The sequence below is a fragment of the Cupressus sempervirens genome, chromosome 4 (genome assembly GCF_028749045.1).
Source record: "Cupressus sempervirens isolate cs-2001-9-10 chromosome 4, ASM2874904v1, whole genome shotgun sequence".
In the NCBI taxonomy this organism is placed as follows: domain Eukaryota; kingdom Viridiplantae; phylum Streptophyta; class Pinopsida; order Cupressales; family Cupressaceae; genus Cupressus; species Cupressus sempervirens.
Genome location: NC_143121.1, coordinates 216,846,471 through 216,869,515, shown reverse-complemented (window position 1 = coordinate 216,869,515; position 23,045 = coordinate 216,846,471). Strand labels below are relative to the sequence as shown.

Below are 23,045 nucleotides of genomic sequence, written 5' to 3'. Positions count from 1 at the left end.
AATACTTGAACAAACGAACTGCAACCAGCATTTTTGGGGATGCATTTCTACTTGATTCAAACACTAATACTTCTTGCAATCCAATGTAAAATGTTTCTCCTTGAACATAGTATAATCTACCGTGCTTACAAGCCTTAATTGTTCATAAAGTGGTGTGCCTCTTTTGTGACTTCATTATCACGGACAGTGAGTTCCTTGGCTTCTGGCCTAAAACATTGTAATTGATTATATGAATATCACATAGAGAGTACAATTCTCACCATGGTTTTTCCTACTTCGGGTTTTCCAAGTAAAAATTGGTGTTACGTGTTGCCATATTTTTACTATCAACTGATTACTTCAGCACAAAAAATAAAAAGAATGAATGAATGAATATGGTCAGGATGAAAAATAAAAAGAATGAATGAATGAATATGGTCAAGATGAAAAATAAAAAGAATGAATGAATGAATATGGTCAGGATGAAACTAAGTGTTGACTCGCCTCCACCCCCAGCATCAAAAAGTGTTCAACATAGTGTTGGTATATCATGTACTTCAAAGAAATTTTATAAAGCTAAAAGGTTGTCTAGGTCTAGATGGAGTGGAACGTGGATACAATATTATTTCAACTTTATTGACATACATATCAGGAAGAAAACAACCAAATGCCAAAAACAATTTGACTTTGATGAACTTGGTGATTCGACTTTCAAGGGTACCTAAAGACTTGATTCTAGAATTGTACTTAACTCTCATTGAACATAAAAAGACATGGCTTTGTTTCCTTTACATGAACATCCATGACTAACATTGATTTTGTTAGTAGATATATCAATACGCTTGTATGCCCTTGACTATTTTATACAACTAGAGAAATATCTAATATTTTGAAATCTAGATTATGCTTCCTCTATTTGGGAACTAATATCTAAGCACCTTAACCAACAACCAAAAAGAATGTACTTTGGATTTATGACCAGACCAAGCTTCTTCAAGTGTGATGTTTGGCAAGGCTTTCCATGAAACTATTACTTGAGGAGAAAAACAACTGCGTTAACAACTTCTCCCTTGTACTAGTAGGGCACATTCATACCACACATCATGCCTCATGCCATATTCATGATAGTCATATTGTTTGTTATTTCCCCTTTACAAGAAATATGGTTTTCTAATCTTTTGAAAAATTTCAAGTTTTTCTAAACTTCTTTGAGATTGCAAGTTCAATTTTTCTTAGTTTCCATTAATGAAATTGAGTTAAGTATGCATTTTGGATCACAATAATTGTTATAAACCCTTTTTGGCCTCCTAGGATATTCTCCAAAGTTCTTGATGAGCACATCCTTTTTAAATGGTCTCTAGATCAATACCTGTCATCATCAGACTACCTCAGTTATAACTTGGCATGATCAGTTTGGGTGATCCAAGTGGATCCAGAAGAACTAAAAACTTCACAGTCTGAGATTCTCAAAGAAACAACATCAACACATGGAGTTCCCTGACCGGGTCCAGACACAACTTGAACAGGCTCAAAATGAACTTGTATGCTCAAGTTATGCTTAGTCAAAGGTTTGGTCAAATAGGCAAATTGAGAGGCCAAAAAAATATGAAAATTTGATTATCTCAAAACTAAGCAAAAACGATGCCAAGTCATAGTGCTCATCGCACTGATTTTGAAACTATATTCAGCTTCAAAAACGGACTTCGTGTGTGAATGTTACGGTTAGTCAGAGTTACCTAGGAAAAGGGTTGCCCAAATGACATCAGAATGACTATATGGCTGGCATGGCATCACAAGAATTTGACATGGTGTGTTGTGGAAGGTGTTGACATGACAAGCTTCAACGAATGAAAGGTCACCACATGGACTAATGAATTAGTGCCATGTGGCGCCACAAATTTGTTATTATTAACAAAAGGTTGTTTTGGGCAGTCGAACACGTAACCATCCAAATGAGTTTTTTCCACAAAGGCAGAGGTTGAATTCACCCACCCCCCCCCCCCCCCCTCGCGAGCGCCAACCGAAAAGCTCACTCACCATTGTACCACCAATAATAGTTGGTAAATATAGTGATTTGTTTGCTATTTAAGCAATCTTGAGCCGACATCCCTAATTAAATAAGGTTATGGTTAAAAACTAACCCCAAATTTGAAAATAGGAAAAGGCCATAAATGTACCATACCAAAGTTATAAGGAGGTACCGTTTTAAGCCTTATTTAGGCATAATTTCATGTGTGTAAAGGGGTTATGGCTTGTGTAAATTCATTCCTGAAGGAGGAATTTTGTAAACATTCAAGTGATTCAGTGGTGGAGAGAAATTTATGGAGGGGGGATTCTTTGTGAGATTTTAAAAGGTGTTAATTTATACCACGAATTAGAGAGAGAGAGAGAGAGAGAGAGAGAGAGAGAGAGATCGTGAATAAGGTTAAGCTTGGATGTTGTAAATTGGTGTTTTGAGCTTGGCAACATTAATAAAGTGGTAACCGAACTGAAAAGAGGACCTGAAGACGTAGTCCTCAAGGATGAACTCCATTATCGATTGTCTCTCTTCAATCTCTTTCATGTTCCCTCATTTCTTTCAATTTTATGTTCTCTCCTAAATATTATTTCGGATAGCTTATTAAAAGTGTTTGAGAGCATAACTTAGTTTCTAACATAAACACAAATTATTGTTGGATCGGGAATTAAGATTAGTAATTGGATTTTGGAAAACTTGATCATCCTACTTTACAAATCATTGGGTTTCTAATACCTCACCAGTGTTTTTGACAACTCAAATGGTTGTATTTAAATATACACTTGCGTTCTAATATTTAAAGTAACTTGATGTCCTCTCAAGTAGACACATAACAAAGGGGTTCTTCCAAATAGTAACTCTAATCAATTGAAATGTTCTTTTGGTGGGAAATTAATCAATTCATTATTTCAATTGGCTTGTTTTCTCCTCTAAAACTATAAAAGAAGGTTTGCGCTCTCCTTTTGAAAATATTGAAGATTCACTATGTTGCTGTACTGTCCAACTGAACATATGCTCATCCACGATCTTTTTGGGGTGAAAAACAATATTATATTTTCTAGTTTCAGATTTGAGAGATAATCCCTAGCTAGATTGAGTGTGGTTTCGTCTCAAAATCACCATTGTGCTTTAAAAAAGCTTCAGAACTCGGGGTTGCAATATGGAGGGATTTGATGTTTTCTAGTTTGCAAGTTTATGGGGTGGAGTAATGACCTTTTGTATATAATTTTAGAGGTTTCCTTAAGGGTGATTCTAGAGGATATCGGTAGGTCATACACCATGACTAAGAGACTTTCTTATTTACTAGTCACATTTCTGTTGATATGCAGAATTCGAGTATTAGATTGTACTTTCTTTTAACTGTTGAGACTAAAGGAATAGTCGCAGGGTACAAAAGCTTACGGAAGGCAAACTGTTAATTTCTGTGGACCATACCACATGATGGGCTGCCTATGAGGGTGATGTGAGAAATTCCTAACCTAGATGCTGCAATTTGTGTACTTTCCATATTGATAGGAACTGCTTTTCTGTATAAAGGATACTTGAGAGAGTATTGGATTGAACTATATAACTTATCATTATTCAAGATGCCATACATGAATAAACATTTAAGTACGAAAACAAATTCACAAATTTTGTCAAATTGTTTGAGATGCTTCTCAGAACTTTAGTAGTTGCAATGCAAACTCTCTTTCTGGAGGATCTTACCAATTTTCAGACTTAATCAGATTTCATCCATCAGCAGGTTTCAACGCGCTCTCAATGTGTGTTTAGTTTTGTTATGGCAGATAGACAGCAGACACAAGTAATATCAAACCTGTATTAGCATTCTATTCATCACTCATTGAGGTATATCGTTGTTGTTTCAAGTTGGGTGGTTTTCTTTCGTGCTGGGAGTTGCTTGGTGGTATTCTCAATAGCACTTCCCAGTATATGAGTGTTGCAATATTCAAAACATACCTATAGCAAATGTTATCAACCATTAAAGAGTATTTCCTGTTTGACATATGATCATCTTACTCATCCACACATGGTACGATATTGTTATTTCTAGTTGGGTGTTGGGTTAATGTATTTAGGATTCTAGGAAAGTGATTTCATCAATACTGTTTGTGTCGGCACTGCAGATCTTATAATAGCATCTTGATGACTGTTGAGAGCTTACTTATGGTCAAAAAATTTAAAACAACACTAGGCTGGTTTATACATTACCCTTTCAAATAGTGTATTCTATTACAAAATATAGGGTGCAGTTAGTTCGTGTTGAATATCTTCCTTTTCAAAGAATTCCTCAATTTGATTAAAGGTGATTTCCCCCTATTATTAAAACGTTGAATCTTGCTCTAACATCCTGTGAATGTCTTTACGAACTCTTTGAACTTCATGGATGTACCATCGAAAACCAGACTTCTTTTTAAGCAGAAAACCCACATCTCCCTAGAGAAATCATCAAAGTGCACAACAAGAATCACAATTTCATCACAACACCCTTTGACATGGTGACTTGTATTATAAAAACTTCTCCTAAAACTTAGATCTCAGAGATCTTGATCAATTTTTACGTGCAGGGATCACAAAGCATGTTCAAGTCCACATAGACACTCAAGGAGCCTACAAACTAACTGATCATTGTTGGGTACATGAAATATTTCAGGTTTGCCCCATGCAGACCTCCTCATTCAAATCTCCATTCAAACAGGTGTTCTTCACATCCATTTAATATTATATACCGTTCAAATAAACTAGGCTGCATGTAAAGAAACAACCTAAATATGTTCATCTTTGTTAGAGGAGCAAAACCACCACCATTGTCTATTCCATCCTGTTGAGAATAGCCTTTTCCAACAAGTATATTTTTGTACTTCCATTATTGTTTATGTGTGTTTTCCTTAGAATCACCTTAGCCAATTCCGTGCATGATTCTTCATGTGGGCATCGTGTAATTGATCTACATGGCAGCCTCCGGCATCATGCTAAAAGGAAGAGGATACAAATCTAGTGCAAACTCTTGTAAAGAAAGGTAAATGTGCTTTATGCATCAAGTTCAAATATTGGAAAGATACTGGTTGGCCTTAGGATGACCTATAACAAAGGTCGCCTAGAGGTTTCAAACAATCATAGTGTATCTAGACTTTGTAGGGATTTTGTTCATCATGCTCCAAAACAACCCAAGATGGTGAGAGGAAATCACTTCCTTCTTTGAATCCTATCAATGCAAGTTATGTGCTGAAGAAAATGTAGTTGAAGCAGCCCTGGATGCTCAGTAGAAAGAAGCGTAGGGCTGGAGTATCGAGTACAGGCTGCAGACAAATGACTGTGTGGATTTTGTTCAATCTTTTTGCTGGGATTCTAATTTAGGTGTAATGGATGCTCAATAGTGTTAATGCTGAGTGGACATTTTTGCGGCCATGACTGGATGGTAATGTGAAGGCTGGATAATCAATTCTTATATGTTGGCTACTGATATTAAATGCCAATGGTAGTGTTTAGAAGTCATTTTCCATTGTTTTAGTATAACACACAATTTACCATTGTGGTCAAATTTGTTTTGATATCTTTCTCCTTCAGTATATTTCCAGGCAGTGGCATCGAATATTTTACCCCAGATATATCATTTAAAACGAAAAATGTGCATTGGCTTTCAGCTTTACACTCAAAAAATTGGAGGTCTCTTAACACTAAAATTGCAACCATTCAGCCATTCAAAAAAGTGAGCTGACAATGCACCAGAAGTTACATTAAAAAAAGGAAAGGCCATAGTAAATTTACCCAGATATTCTACCATGGAAACTTCCCCTGGCCAGATATCCAAGCAAAATTCATTTAGCAACTACTGTTCCAAGCTGTTAGCAGAAATAAAGCAGCAGAAAAACTAAAAAGTGAAATGTATGCATTTTTTACATATCCACAATAATTTAAAAGTCATTAACAATAAGCTTCAAGATTGTCATGGAAACATTTTCATCTCTCAAACAACGCAAAATTCCTGTGAAGTCACAAAATACATGCAACTAGAGTTCTAAGACAAAGAAAAATCACATCAACGAACTATCTATCTTCACATCTAGCCTTTTCACGAAGAATTCAGTGGCATGTACAATCTAACAAGGAGAGAATAAATAAGTGTCAATTTTAAACTCTAAAACAAAGTAAAATCCCACATGGATATTGGCAAATGTGAAGCAAAGCAAAGCCACAAAAAAAGACAAAAAGCGTGCATTTCTTACTCTAAGAAGGAATTTGGAGATATTTTGACATGAAACTTACATGCTTTTCTGAACTGCAACTTCTCCATTACCTGCAAAATTAGACATATTTTCGGACAAAACTACATAAAATCTCTAAATTCTACCCAAATGAACAAAACACCAAATGAAAGCACACTACACCACGACTTCCAATTCACTTAAACGTACTCTCCTTAGTCAAAAAATGCAAATGTTTCACAAAGTAAAATTAAAATTAAAACAAAAATCTTCAAATTTAACCCAAATTCAAAGAACATCGCATGAAAACACAGCATAGCTTAACTTCTACGTCTTCAAGATTAATTTAGAGATTCGTGCCTAAATTTAAGAGTTGCAAGGAAGGAAACGAAATGCATTCATTTCAAACTCTATAAAACCATAAAACATATGAATAAACAAAGCGCAAGCCCTTTTTTCTCTGTGAGGAAGTTGAAAAGTCCCTGGCGCTGATTTGACAAACCTTTTCTGAGCTTCAATCTCTTCTTCAGCTAAAAATGCTGCATATCTTAATGCATTTTCAATTGTGGCAAAATGCAAAGTCGCGCGTTGCTCCGTCTAAGGATTTGGAGCTCCTTCAACAACTCTCCGCATTTTATCAAAAAAAAAAAAAAAAACACGTCCAATGAAAACACAATATAACTCGATGTCTAACTCAGATATATACTATTATAACGTCCACGAGCCCAAAACAGTTCATTGGACACCAGGAAAGCATAGTTTTAGGAAAAAAGGATACCAAAACGCCTAATATTAAAAAACTCTGACACAAACCAAAATCACTTGGGAAAGCACAACGTATATAATTACTGCTCAGCAAAAAGTGCTAAAAGGTCTATTACACTAAGGTTATAAGCCTTTCGGAACTGCCATTTCTCTTTAAGCTATAACTGTTCCAAGTATTTAACCATGGAAAAAAATATTGCTGCAATTTTAGCACACCGGGAGTGCTCATTTTATTCCAAATACACTTTAAAACGCTAATAGTAAAATCCTCGAAAAAAACTAACACCAATTCAATTTGAACCATAAAACAAACCGAAAACACTTCGGAAAACACAATGTATATAATTATTGTTCAACAAGAAGTGCCAAGAGGTCCTTGCATCAACTTGTCATGCCTCTCAGAACAGCCATTTCTCCTTAAGCTATAAATGTTCCACATATTCAGCCACGGAAAAAAAAAAAAATGTTCCAATTTAACCCTTTAAAAAGGTTTATTATATAAATCTTTTCCAAAGTCCTGTTACATGATTATAGGGTGGGCGGAAAAAATCATGGATAATTCAAAAGCTTCTGAATAAGCACAGTGACATTTTCGCCAATTTTGCTAAATCTACAAGCAGTATGCCTTTCAGAGATGCAACTTACTTGAAAATCTCAAACTGCAGTGAAGTCAACCCAAAAAGAATGCATATATACATGAAAATACCTTTCTGAAGCTCCCTCTTCTACGAAATCGTTTCAACTACAACAGAGAACATGTTGCTCTTAACAGAAGCACTATCGTCATCGCTGACATAGTAATGCAGCAGAATTTTTTGGACGGATATTTGAGACAATGAGGGTTTCCAATAAGATGGGGAGAAGTAGTGGGTACGTCCAGCATGGGGTTCGAGGGAAGTGATGGTGACACGCCTTTTGCGGCACATAATACGAGAGACCTGTCACTGATATTAGGAAGCGTGTCCGTTTGAACTGTATTTCAATTCAGTTCATTCGGCGCAATTCTGCTAGCCTAGCTTACTGCCGGACAAATTTACGGGGATTGTTAGTCATTGGGAAGATGGGGTTTGAATTTTTTTGGTTAACTTTTTGGAATTATTGTGGGGAAGTTTGATTGTTCAGGTGGTCCTCCCAAACTTTCGTTCAGCTTTTTATAGTCCAAAAATAGCATTTCCTCTACTTTTTTTGTGGAGTATATAATTCAAGCTTTGTTATTAGTCCGGCCTGTTAAGGCGGAGACTAATGTTTATGGTGATGCATTTGGCATTAGTTTGCTTTGAAAAATGCGCATTGTAAAATATTTTACATGATTCATAATGTTTAGTAATTCTTTTATTTTTATATTTATTTATGTAAATAATATTTCTTTATTTTGATTGGTTCTTGGTACTTTTGCTGGGATAAAATTAATTTTCAAATTTAGTAATTTAAAAAGTCTTGAATAGATAATTTGTAATGATCGTTAAATAATTTTCTAGAAACTTCTTGACAAGAGTTTGTAATTAAATAAAGTTATGAAATAAATAAATAACAGAAAAGAAACATTTACAATGCTTCCATTTGAATTGGATCTTTCTAGTATTTATATGTAATAACCATGTCCTACTTGACAATTGCCACATCATACAATTGCAAGAATTGTGGAATTAAACAAATAGAGACTCAGTTGAAAAGTCTATGACCATTAATTATTCATTATCTAATAATCAAGATTTAACAATTAAATTTGCCAAAACTAAATATAATATAATGACTAAGATGTTCATCTACTTATCAAACATCCATCGTATACCCATCATATGCATTATCAAATAGTGCATCAAGCTCACTATAGATACATTATCCATTTACATAATTACATCATAATGATCATCTCATGATGATAATTTACAATACATCATTGAAGAGTTTACAATATGCTTCGAACATGTGTCATTCTGTAAGATCTGGTCTCCAAAGCCTTCCGACGTCGTCCATTTGCTATTTGAGATGGGAGTGTGGCCCAAGCGCTTTTACTATGCCAACCACAGAGTGTTTAGCTCCCCCGGAGTCCTTCCTAACACAAAAAACATCTCAACCCTAGCACAAGAATTCTAGCATCTCAAAACAAGAGGATCCAATGGATCCAATGCAGCCGTGAAACATACTACTTCCACATATGTCTAGTAGCCTAATCACAGAATGTGGCAGGGAAAAAGAAAAAAGTACAGTACACATCTAAACATATGCAGTGAAATAAATGAAACATATCTACCTATATGTAACAATAAAAGTAAGAATACCTACACATATGCACTACAAGAATAATATCATATCATATGTAGTAAAGTAAAAATGCCTTAGCCAAGCACTTAATGCCAGAATTTACGAAAAAGGAGAAACAAAATGTAATGAATCCATCCTATTCAAAACTGACAGCCAGAGAGAAATAAAGACACAATGAATCCATCTCTGAGCCTCCCATTTTGCCACATCACACTCATCCCATGAAGGAGTCTAAACACACTCAGGACAAATATCATGTAAACGAATTTATAACTCAAAATTTGTATGTTTGATTGCCTGCTTGGTCTATTAGTTCCCCAAAACATACTCAAAATGTTTGTCTCGGTAGTTATAAGTTTAGCATTTCTTATCTATGAAATATTGGCAACATCATAATGTTGTGATTGCAAAAGAAGAAGGGTATGTCAATGGTTTAAGGTTTTGGTTTAAACCTAGACACAATTTGCATTTACAACACAATGGTTTTCATCGAATGTGAAAGAAAAATGAACTCTTTTAGCTTACTATGTTTGCTACACCTGATTCCAAGGCACAAGTGACATTCTAAACAGAGAGGTGTCCTACCTTAGCAACTGTTATAAATGGATTTATCTTCTAGCTATTTGAGGTAATAGCATGTAAATGTAAATCTATGCTTCTAATGTTAACCAAAAAGATGTTCATGGATTAGTTTAACATAATGGTTATCATCAGAATTTTCCATCTACAAATGAACTTAATGCATATCCAAATATAGATAGGATACAACAACCAATAATAAGATGTGATTAAGCATTCCTTATCATACTTTTTAATTCATTCTAAACTATATTGATTAAAAGATCAAGCAAAAGATTAAAGAACCTGGTAAGTTGGAAGGTTGCTAAATTTGATTTTCCCCTAAGAAATATCCCCTCTGCCAATGCCCAAGTCTATTCCCGGCTATAATTGATTATTTAATCCTATGGCTTGGGTGTAACTGACGCAATTTTTACATTAATAAAACTTCTATTTTCTATTTTCTATTTACACACACACACGTGTGTGTGTGTCTATATACACACATATATGTGTGCATAAACATACACACACACACACACACACACACACATATATGTTTATAAACATATATGTGTGTGTGTATATATGTATATACATGTGTATGTGTGTGTGTGTGTGTGTAATTATTTATATTTCCATATTTCCAAACTCCCTGTAGATATCAATACGTTTTTAACTTATTAATTTACTTGATGAGATGCTCATCCCTTATGATTTATCATTACACTCACATTTTCAATGTAATTAATGTAATTTCTTCTAATTCCAATAATTGGAGCACTTTCTTGTTTAGGAAAATAAAATATTCTTTTAGCATTGAGTAAAGTATACTATAACACAATATTAAATTAACATAGGCATATAAATATATTATGTTTCTTTCATCATTGAAATCCACCATTCAAAGAGTTGGGGTAGAGATAAAATGCCAATTCTAAGTAAATGCAACATTCAAGATCTAAGTGGTGTGTGGGTTGCAAAAGTTATTCAACCATCCCCTTCCGAGGAGGTAACCTCCTCTACCTCGACCACACCCTCCTCTCGACGTCTTTGCATCCACTCAGACACTTGCAACAAAAAACAATTCAATATCCACCATGTAGTGCCTCTCCCATTTGACTTTTGTAAGTCGTCCTGATGGATGCACCCTTGCTGATCTTTTGTTGTGATGGATCATGATTGTGACCCTGAGTGTTCTACACCGTCGAGGTGTTTGGATTTATATTTTTGTTTCAGTTGCTTTATTTATGCTTTTGACTGATCTATGAGATTATGATGTGATTTTTGGTTCACTGAGGTTTGTACCAGTGGTTACCAGGATCGATGTGGTATCATGAGGTTGTTCTATGATTACCCTGAGATGTGTGCAGAGATTGCACTATGTACCATTACCATGCTACACTGGACTAGGTTCCTATAGCAGTGGTTAGTCATGTTTATAACTGTGTTTGCTTATGTGTTTTAAATGCCTTTTTAATGCAGAGCAATCAATCTTTACTAAATGCATTAATGATTAGAAATGGATTGTCCATGTTGATTTATTGGGTTATGTGCTGCAGGCATTTACCTTGTTATATTTCTGATTAGAGATATATTTGTTACTCATGTTATGTTTACATTTGAGAGGACCCGAGGGTCAGATGCTACACTTTGATTCCAGTATCATGGATTTTAGACTACTATGTTGTTCAGTTAATCATATTGCATGATGATGCCATTTTGAGATGAAAGTGTGTTTTATGATGTTATCTGGTTATTTGGTATTTGGACATATCTCTTATTATGTTATGTGATGGATTTAATGCTATGGTTATTTACTTCATTCCTATGTTGTTATGCTTTATGTGAACGTGAGTGATGTAAATAAATTATTTTAATCTAATTAAATAAATGGTTAAATTAGGTGATTTAACGCATTATTGCTTCAGCTATGTTATTATATGCAATTGCACTTGATCGTGTTGTTTAGTGTGCAGGATTTATATCTCTGGCAGTGGCACATGGAGTTAGTGATTCAGCCGTTCATATTTTACCAATGTCGTCCTTGTATGGTCGATGTATCCTTAATTAAATGTTTTAATTTAAACCTTTCGGTGATTATTAAATCCGAACTCATTTGCATTATGTGATTAGACTAGTAAGCGTGTCTGTGCATTTAGAGTTTCGCTTTGTCGTGAAAGTTGTTTAGGAGATTTATGTGTTTTTGGGTTTTCGAGCTTTTTAATTGATTTATTTTAATTTCTGGTAGCTTTGCCATAAATGAATTCCTATTTATAGGAATAGCCTATTTTCGTTTGGGTCGATTTGGGGTTTAACTAGATTGGCTGGTTAAATGCCCTAATCGATTATTCACCCAAAAAGTGAATAAGTATCCAAAGAGGAATTTAATTCCTCACTTCTCACTTTCAAATTGGAAAGTTGGAGAGTAAAACCCAAAAATCCTCTTCATGAGGATTTACTGTTTTGTTCGTTGTGGGAGCTACGGGGGTGGGATCGTCGCGAGGTCGGGCTCATTGGATCCAGCTCGGGGAAACTTTGGATTGCCGCGATTTTCAGCTACTTCTGCGAGATATTTATTTTATGGTTCAGATTCTTGTTTTGCCCTTTTGGCTGTGAGGTAGGGCTTTCCCGTTTTATTGTTTTTGCTCTGTTTCAGCTTTTATTTTTTGTAGCCGTTTGTTTGGAGGCTGAGAACTAGTGTTCCCCTCCGTTTCTGTATGTTAGTTCTACCCGGTTGGGCGAGTATGAACATTTCCCTGTTTTTTGGGATGAGGGTTTGGGATTTTACACCGTTATGCTGGCCGTTTTTGCATACGGTGTCCGATTCTATTTATTTTTGGATTTTTGGGGTTTTTGAACCCAAAGGCCAAATGGGTTTTAATTTTGAAGTTTTCCAAATTTTTGGAGTTTTTACCTCGTTTTGTGTGCTGCCCTGTTTTCTCGGGTTTTCTTGGCACAATGTGGGTCGTGGACCTTGATGATCCGTTTGGATATCAGTCAGACCACTTTTGTACCTTTTATTGCATTGGGATGTGTGTTGCATCCGTACTCCCGACGTTGTGTTTGGTTGAGTGATTTTATGCTTGTTATGGGTTTTGTTGGACTTTTGCTTTTGTTTCGTGAACGCTAGGATTCGTGTAGAATTCATACTCTCAGATTGAGGCCGGTTGAGTGAGTTCACGATGTTTGGTCTTGTTACATCATTGGGATTCGTGTAAAATCCATACTCTCGAATTGAGGCCGATTGAGTGATTTCAGGATGTATGATTTTATTGGCTTTGGGATTCGTGTAGAATCTATCCTTCCCGTGTTGCTTTCAATTGGGTGTTTTCTTTGCATTATGTTCTCATTCCTGTCCTTGTGTTATGATCTTCGTGATGGTGGTGCGCCACACATGAGTACGTGCGCGTACATTTGTTGGGTGACTTGCGAGGCCCCATCTTCCATGGATTTGCCGAAAGTTACGATCATTGGGGTTGGGATGGGAGTATGCACGCCTACAGGCACTTGTTGTAGGATGAGTATGGGTAGGGTAGGGTAGCATCTGGAGAGGGCTTCTATCTCGCAGCCCGACGATCATGGCGTCATGGGTTGGCAGAGGAAGCTTTATATAAGTGATAACTAAATAAAATGTGTGATTGTTAATAAAACTTAAGATAAGAAAAATGTGTGAGCACCCGATTAAGTTTGAGGACACAATGTGTGAGAAATCATTTAAGTTTGAGGACACACGATTCGAGCTTGGGCATTTTGATGCCAAGCGACTCTCCAGGATGTCAGCCCCTACATAGTAGCCTATTGAGTGTCTGACCAGGACCTTTACTCCTTGCATTGTCTTAGGTTCTTGGTTCAGCCATCATACCGTCTGGCATGAGTGTTAGCCTTGGATGTTGTGCTTTATGTGTGTTTGTGGTTGGATCATTATCTCCATTAGCACGGCGGGTGTGGACCTACGGGTGCCACGTGGTTGGGAGGCGTAGCTACCTTTACCACTGCTAGGGAACGATGTACAGAGACGATCGTTTGTCCTAGTGCGACCGTTGCTGGATGTCTTCACTTGGTACTTCGGGTTTCAGAGTATGCTTTCTTGTGATTTATGCTTTCATTAGGATGCTTGTATGTCATGTTTAGATGATGTTATTTTATTTGACGCATTCCCTTATTATGATGTTTAGCATATGATTAGATGTTGTGAATTGTTGTATTAGCATATTTGTTGCTTACTACTATTTAGCATGTGATAGGTGATGTTATCTACTGTAGGATTATCTTATGCGTTATCACTAGCATGTTAGATTTCCTTATGCTTTTAGTGTTGCATATTTTAGTAGTGACGTCCCTATTACGACAGTACCGACGATCTGGTCGGTGGCTTGGGATGTTACATGCGGGGGATGGCTAGGATTCACGATGGTCTTATGATGCTATTGACGATTGGGAGGAACGACGTACTTAGTTTGGTTGTTTTGTTCCTGAGATGCATTTCTGTACATTGCGATGTTGCTTTTGTTCTCTGCAATGCTTATTTTCAGTGTGTTCTTTGCTGCTGTAGTTTAGATGGTTTGGTGTTCTTCATTTTGTGTTGTTCTTGCACTCAACTGTTCATTCCTCGAGCCTTGGTGGATTTGGTACTCCCTGGTGTGGAGGTTCTTTGCTCTATTTTGGTCCTTTTTGCTTCTGGGAGTGTTTTCATGTTTCTATGGGCGACATTTGTTCAGCATTGTGCGACACTGATAAAGTATCACACGCCCATAGAAAGAATGTTGTACAATACTATAAAGTGTCGCACGCATTACTGGAGAAGTGTCGTATGACACTGGAAGAGTGTCGCACGGCTTTATGAGAAATGTCGCGTGATACTTTTCTAGTATCGCACGCCTTCTTGAGAAGTGTCGCACGCAGTAAAGGAGAAGTGTCGCCCTCCCTTAGTGAAAAGTGTCGCACACCTTTTGGTTAAAACCTGTGCGTGCCAACAGAGGGTACTTTTTGTAGTGTTCTGATCTTTTTGAGAGTTGATTTGGATACCCTTTTGGGCGTTCTTCAAGCCTATGTCGTTGCATTTTGAATTCAGGAGGTTTCTTTTGAAATTCAGTTTTTGGATTTTGGTTGTAGTCCTTCAGGGTTTAAAATATATCGTTTAAGTATAAGTTGACGTATATTCCTTATACTTAAGAGATATTTTAATATATGCGACAAATCGTTTGAGATAGGTTTCAGACCTCTCAAAGATAAGTTATGGATTCTAGGAAATTTCAGGGCTTTAGAAATCCAGACTTAGCCAATTTTCAAGGCTTCAAGATTTCAGGCTTAGCCAAATTTCAGGATTCTGCATTTTACCCCAGCTTGGTGTTTTGTTGATTAGTGGTCATTTCTTGTGCCCTCATCTTGTGGTGGTGGTTGTTGGCTTTTGTTTGGGTGTGTCAGTTAGGTAGTGGCGTTCGGAGATTCGTTGGTTGCCGGGATTGTGTTGAAGTCTTCCGTTGCGATCTTTGTGATCCCTATATGATGTTGTCTTGTGCATTCATACTTGTAAAAAAAAATATATCTTGGCTTGATTTGAGTCCTTGTTTCCAAGGATCTCTGGGCGAGGCATTACACACCATGAATCATATAATTAGATACAAAAACCATTAACACAATCATGAACCAACATAGCATAATCATATAAGAAATGAAATGCAACATCCTCATAAACATACATCTATGCATCAAATAAATCATCGAATCACATTAATTAATGCATAACATGTTAACTCACAAATTAGATAATCAATTATAATTCCTTCTCAATCCTTGATCAAAACATAAGTTCACCTATCAAAGTTGACCCGATCACTATATAAGCAACTAGGAAAGTCGACAAGCGAAGCGTGACATCATCACCCATTTGATGTAGAGTATTATGTGAGAGACAGAGACTTTAAATTGGTTGAGTAGATTGGGGCAGCTAAGATCATTGTCATTAGATAGCATGGATTTATCTAGTGCCAGAGAATGTAAGCCCCTGATGTATCACCTGTTAGACAACTCGTCCTTTCCATGGCCGAATATGCTCTATTTTCACTCTTTCCTATGAGTACAATAGCTTGAGAAATATGGTGCCTCTCTTTGCCATCTGGATCTCAGTGGCAACAAGAGCAGAGATTTTCTTGGCGGAGATACCAATTGAGATTATCACAGCATTGCAAATGCTAGGTTTCGGTGCCTACGCACTTTCTAAAAACATTTTCAAATTAAGAATCTTCATGTAAGTATTTATTTTCCCTCTTTAATACATTTAGACCTCTCTAAACTTAGGGTTATTCAATGCAAAAATTATGCAATATACTTTTTTCAGTTACGCATGATAATCTTTTAGCATAATGGATCCCTAATGAAGCAAACCACCTCATAGATTATTAGATTTGATAGGATATATCACTAAATAGATTTTTGAGATATATATCATCATATTTTTCACTTTTTTCAATATTTCTCTTTCAATTCCCCTATCACAACTTTTAAAAAAAATTCAATTATTTTATTTCAATTTTTACTATAAATCAAGTACACACCCAACAATTATGTTTGTAATATATGTAGTTAAATGAGAGGATTCATAGAGTTTTAGGAGCATCTAGTAATACTAATATTGAAGAAAACTCACTTCATGTATTATAAGTAATGCTGAGCTTTGACAAATAGAAATATATGATTACCTACCTGTAGTGCTTGATATACTTCTTCATGAATTTTCCTACAATTATTTTTGGCTCCATGGGGATGGCAGACTAGGCATTTCTTTCATTAATAAGTTTATTCTGTGTTGAAACGACACACCCTCACATCATATATTTCTTACATACTCTTAACATATTTTTATTAATGAATAGTTCTAATGAAGCAAAGCTAGCCCATAGATTTTTTGTTTCATAGAATATATTACATGAGAAATATGCATCAAGAGCGATTAGATGATGAATCATACACCAAAAGTGTTTGAGTGTTGAGGCTCATATTGGTTTAAATATTGTTATGAGAAGAGAGATGTCGTGTAAATTGAAATATATTTTTGTCATATTATTTCACTTCCTTTTGTTAGGACTAACCATGGATAGAAATAACAATCTCATGCAAATATAACCAATATCAAAAAACAATAAATTGCACATAAGAGAACACAAGATACAAGGTTTTAACAGGTTCACCCAATCCCCGAGCTATGTCCACCAATAGCAAGTCCAATATTATTATTATCTAGTGATTATAGTCTACAATCCCTTACAGCTCAATAATACCGCAAGAAGCTATAATATCATCATTCATTATGAAATCCCTAACCCTAAGCCATTTTATACAAGCTTTTGTTAGCTACAAAATTAGGGCTAGAATAAGTCATCTAATAGAAAATAAATAAAAGTCGATGTGTTACAATAGTAGATTCATTTTTGGCTTCGAGGGCATTGTTGGCAATATGGTCAATACGATGTCTTGAGTATTGTCATTTATGGCAACATATATTCAACATTTCATTATACATTTAGAGTTAGAAACTTGTCTAAGTGTTAGATAGTTTGCACCAGCACAGAGACAGATATGATGTGTACAAATGACACACTTTGAATTAGCTTATGCACAATTGAGGATAGCTTTATGAAAATTTCATGATGGCGTGGTTAAGTGTGTACATGTGTACGGGTTGTACGGTGCAAGTTATAGTCAAAATACCAATGTGGGTATTTAACATAACAGAACATAGCATAGTAGAGAATTAAGTTGTATGACTTAAGGAATTATTTTAATAACAAAACAATTACTAAGCCATGATGTGGATATTAATCCTTAAGATATTATGTATTATGTCAAGCATGCGAAGATATGAAGGCTAACTGAGCAGAGAATTATGGATGTGCGAGGTATACGTAAAGATCTTATCTTGCACAAATAAGTGTGCTAGATGTGGAAGTTGTTATATGGTATACGAAATATTGTACATACAACTTAAAAGATATATGAGCCTTATGTGATGCAACATCTGTCTTATGATCAGAGAAAGTGTGAATTACAACAGTAAAGTATTGTATTTATACTTATTCTTGTGAAGAACTTTATTGTATAATTGCATGTTAGGGCAATGGGCTCTTCTTATGTGCATTATATTTGATCTACCAACTTCTAACAGGGTTGAAGCAACTCTTAACAGGATTGAGGCTTCTAACAAGGCCTAGTCCTCTAACAAGGACTCGAGACACTATATGTACTTCATAGACTCTTAATAGGGTCAATATCCTTAACAAGAGTGAATCATCTTGTGGGTATCATCCCCACTGGCATTTTCCTTTTTGGCCAGGGTTTCCCTAGTTAAAAAATAATGGTGTTCTGAGTTCTCTATGCATATGGTTATATTTATTAATTAACATTATCGGTTTACTTTCATATGCAAGTTATAAATTAATTAACAATTTTCAATTATGGGAAAAAATTTGTAGAATATTGATTCACCCCCCACCCCCACCCCACCTCACCCCACCCCCAATATTATCTATTTCTAACAACTGATATAAGAGCATAGTTACTCTAAAGAAGCTTAATAGTTTGAGTAAGATCCCTATGTATATGGGACAATTAAAGAGAAATCTTGAGGAAGCTCTTGAATAGATTGACCTTCTTACAAAAGAAAGAGATAACCTGAAAGATTGGTATGAAGATGCAAAAGTTTACATTGGCAAACTAAAAGACAAGATTGATGATCTAAAATCTGGCAAGGAACCTAATGCGCAAACTAGTGAAAATGATGAAGTAGGAAATCTCAAGAAAGAAAATGAGATCTTGAAACATGAGTCAAAAATTGTGGAACTTAAGTTATGTCTTAAGAAAGATTGTAGCGAGAATGCACCCAATCTAAAATATGAGAATGCATACCTTAGATCCTAGTTAATTCAAGTAACATCTAAATTAAACTCTATTAAGATTGAGCATGTAAAATTAGAAATTCATAGACTTCTAACAGGGTCAATATCCTTAACAAGAGTGAATCATCTTGTGGGTATCATCCCCACCATGCTTTTCCCTTGGCTAGGGTTTCCCTAGCTAACAAATAATTGTGTTATGAGTTCTCTATGTGTATGGTTATATTTATTGATCATCATTGTTGGTTTACTTTCATATGCAAGTTATAAAGTAATTAATAATATTCTGTTGTGGGCAAAAGTTTGTAGAATATTGATTCACCCCCCTCCCCCCCCCCAGTATTATCTATTTCTAACAACTAGTATCAAAGCGTAGTTACTCTAAAGAAGCTTAATAGCTTGAGTAAGATCTCTATGGATATGGAACAATTAAAGAGAAATCTTGAGGAAGCTCTTGAATAGATTGACCTTCTTATAGAAGAAAGAGATAACCTGAAAGATTGGTATGAAGATGCAAAATTTTACATTGGCAAACTAAAAAACAAGATTGATGATCTGAAATCTAGTAAGGAATCTACTATGCAAACAGTCAAAATGATGAAGTAGGAAATCTCAAGAAATAAAATGAGATCTTGAAGCATGAGTTGAAAATTGTGGAACTTAAGTTAAGTCTTAAGAAAGATTGTAGTAAGAATGCACCTAATCTAAAATCTGAGAATGCAGACCTTAGATCCCAGTTAAGTAAAGTAACATCTGAATTAGACTCTATTAAGATTGAGCATGCAAAATTAGAAAAATACAATACCCTTGTGAAAGGAGAATTAACACAAGCAAAGCAGCAGTTATAGAAGTTTGATACAAGTAGTGAGAAGATTGATGAACAAATGTTTCACCAGAGACCTTCTTATGATAAGACAAGAGTTGGATATCTTATTGGTGAGAAATCAACAAAGAAAGTTGAAATTAGAAGAGAATAATATCCACTTGTTGATTCCCCTAAAGAATTTGATCTGAGTAATGTAGAATCAAGCATAGCCACTGAAGTATCAAAAGAGATTGAATTAGTTGATTTGTCTGTGAAACATGATGAGTCTAAGAAAATAGAGCAAGTTGATAAACCTAAGAAAGATGAACCACCCAAGGAAGTGAGACATGAAATCAGAGATAGATTTTTCATATGTAACAAATTTGGTCATATAAAGAGAGATTGCATAGGTAAGTCTTTCAAACCTATTACTAATTTCAATTGTTATAATTGTCATGGTTATGGACATAAAGTAGTAGATTGTAAGAAACCTAAGTTTGATGGTAATAATGCAAATAGTAGAATGTTTAGGAACACTAACCCTACTAGAAATGAAAGAGGGAGATCACAAAGCAAGTCTAATGATGGAGGAAGATCTGATGGAGAAAAGAAACAATTTGTGTGTAACAATCCTAGACACATTGCAAGGAATTGCAGAGCACCTGACAGTCAGAATGAAATGAATCAAAGAAGGAATGCACCTGTATGTCAGTTATGTAATAACTTTGGACACACAACGAGATATTGCAGAATGGACAGAAGGAATTTCAGTAGGAATCCCAATCATAGAAGAAACAATAACATAGTTGGTTGAAAGAATGATAACAACAATGATAACAATCAAAAGGAAGCAATCAAGGAACATGTTGATGAATTCAAAGAAGCATTTATGAAACCCAAGGATGCAAAAATTTCTTAAATAGTTTTGGAGGAATAGTATTTCGATGCACCTAATGAGAGATTGAAGTCAACAATTGTTTGCGACTCATCTTATTTGAATTAAAGCATTAGTAGTAGAGGCAGACCGTCAGTTGGTCAGAACTGATGTTAGAGAGTAAATAAGAAGTTGTGCAGTGAACACAAGGTAGAAGACATAGAAAGGAAGCTATGATCGAGTGTGCCAGCAAAGATATGATCTCGGGAAGCTATGAGAAAGAAAACAAGGTTATTGGTAGACAGAGACAATTTTTGAATTTATGGTAGATACGCATAATGTGAAGTACAATTTGAGATGATTTAAAGATTACAAGCAAGATTATGAGTGCCATTTGATCATGCGAAGTGTCTAGAGTAAATTGAAGAGCAATTTGATAATTAATTGAAGTGCAAAAAGAAGTTACAAAAGTGCAAAGTTGCAGAAGCCCTAAATGCGATTGTTAAGGTATTTTACGAAGCTCGAATTAAGTTTTCAGTGCATACAATTAGAGATACAATGGCTAGATAGTTTGTTTATGATGTTAGTAAAAGGAAAAGATACGCATTCAAGAACCATCCATTTATTTCTCTTGTGGATGATTTATTAGGCGTATTTTTGCAAGTCCCATAGAATGTGTTTCACATAGAAGATATTAGAAGTTGTATCCTCTACAAGATTTAGAGTATAGGAAATCAGGATATACACAAGGACTTATGAGTCATGTGTAATAATGACCTACATTTAAAATATGAGTATACAAACTTGAATGAACTAAACCTAGTGAAGTGTATGTTTTATACCAAGTTGGATAATCATGGCTAGACTAGAATCATTCTGAGTAGGGTTCATGATGAAATGTTATGGTTAGGAGATGTGCATGTCACAATTGATAATGACCTAATTCACGACATCATAGGACTAAGTAGTGAGGGATGCAACCCTATAAATGAAAATAATGTAAGGAAGATGGTTGAAACAAACCTAAATACTAGATTCAATGGAAGAAACATGAAGGTTGATACAATTCAAGATAAAGGAGTAAAGTTATTAAGATTTTAGGATACAAGTTTAACCATGGTTCAAGGGTTAACTCAATGCTAGCTGGATTCTTACACACAACTTATGTAATACTAGTTGAGGGCAGGAAAGTGAATTTATGTGAGATAATCAGATTACAGTTACTAGATAACATTGTAAAACTAAAGAAAACAAAAAAATGTTGTCTTCAGATTTGAGTCCTTATTAACACATTTTTTTTCTATACATCAAGGAAGTTCCTAGGGATGACAAATTGGTAAGGTAATGAGTGCATGTTGAAGATGGTAACTCAGTGTTATAGGGCTAAATTTGAAAGTGTCAAAGATAGTGACATCTAGATAGAATGATGAAGAATTTCCATACTGAAATGAAACAAAGGTGCATAATACCTCCTTCCATGGTAGAGAAGTGTAGAGATGATTTATGTTTCATGGTGGAAACAAATAACACATGCATGGAAGTAGTTGAACCAAGGGTAAAGTTTATTGAGCCTAAAGGTTATGAAATGAGTGCAGAACTCATTGAAGGGTATGTGAAGATCATACTCCAATTAGAATGGGATACCTAGATGGGGTACCTATGATGATAAAGTGAGAGAAGTTCATTTTGAACTTCACAACAAATAAATAAAGAAGAAAGTGGAGGAAGTGATAGACTCCATCCTTAAGGAGTCAAACATGACTCAAGCAGAATTCAAAGAAGTCAAAGAAATTGCACTTGAAATGAAGGCAAGTGGGAAATCCAAGGTAATAGCAACAACACCTATTATTGTTGTAGCACCTTCTAAAGGTGTAACTATTGCTAAACTAAGTGCACAGGCACCTTATGCAACAATTGTGCAAGTGCAACCAGGTCACATTGGTATCAAAAGAATCTAGAATATAGGGGGCCTGCCTGCTGACACATGCCCCATTGCCCCTATTATTAGATTATTCCCTATATGAATATTGGGAATAATCTACCCATTTTTGTCTAGGCGGGCACAATAAAATAATAAGCCCTATAATTTTATGGTAGGGTTGAAACATGTGTTGCACAGAGAAAGTTAGAGAGATTGGTGAAGGTGAAGCAAGATCCTACACCATCCACCAAGAAAAGGGTTAATTAGGCCACGAGAGGACCAAGAAAAAGAAGGAAGACTTTACAAGTCAGTAACCTTGAGGATTCTAAGGATGAATCTGAGAATAGACTAGTGGAGCAAGCAACACAAGAAGGCAAGACACCAATAGGGAAGAAAGCATGGAAGCCAAAGGTAGAAAACCTTAACATGCAAATCATTAATGAAGATAATTTTGTACAATTAAATAAGTATTATAGTTTGTATAATAATATGGATAGAAGGACGCTAGAAAATTTCATAGTGAGGAATATGATTTGGTGGAATAAGAGATTTGATAACATTTAGAATAAGATTTAAGAGGACCTATATAATAGGTTACTGAATAGAAAGAAAAGAGTGACAAAGGAGGACACCAAATTGAGGGAAACAATGATTAGTAAATTATGTGAAGTGAACTCTTAGGAGGACTTGGATAGAATTTTGAAGGGTTTTGAACCCTTGCTAAGGAACAAAAAAAAAGCAATTCTTCTGATGGGAGGCAATTAT

The 23,045-nt window shown here is 35.4% G+C and overlaps 1 protein-coding gene across 3 annotated transcripts in view; it reads right to left on the bottom strand.

Moving 5' to 3' along the window:
- The window catches only part of LOC149560767 (protein CHROMATIN REMODELING 35-like), a 138,518-nt gene extending 130,266 nt beyond the window's left edge, over nucleotides 1-8,252 (bottom strand). Inside the window, exons 1-2 of one of the 3 annotated variants that reach the window (XM_089824793.1) lie at nucleotides 7,673-7,972; nucleotides 6,263-6,293 (exon numbers count right to left, since the gene is read on the bottom strand). The gene's annotated coding sequence lies outside the window, so the exon portion shown is untranslated. Of the gene's footprint in view, nucleotides 1-6,262; nucleotides 6,294-7,611 lie in introns of all 3 variants that reach the window. The other 2 variants (XM_089824792.1, XM_089824794.1) reach the window with 2 other exon arrangements.
- Nucleotides 8,253-23,045: the final 14,793 nt, after the last annotated feature.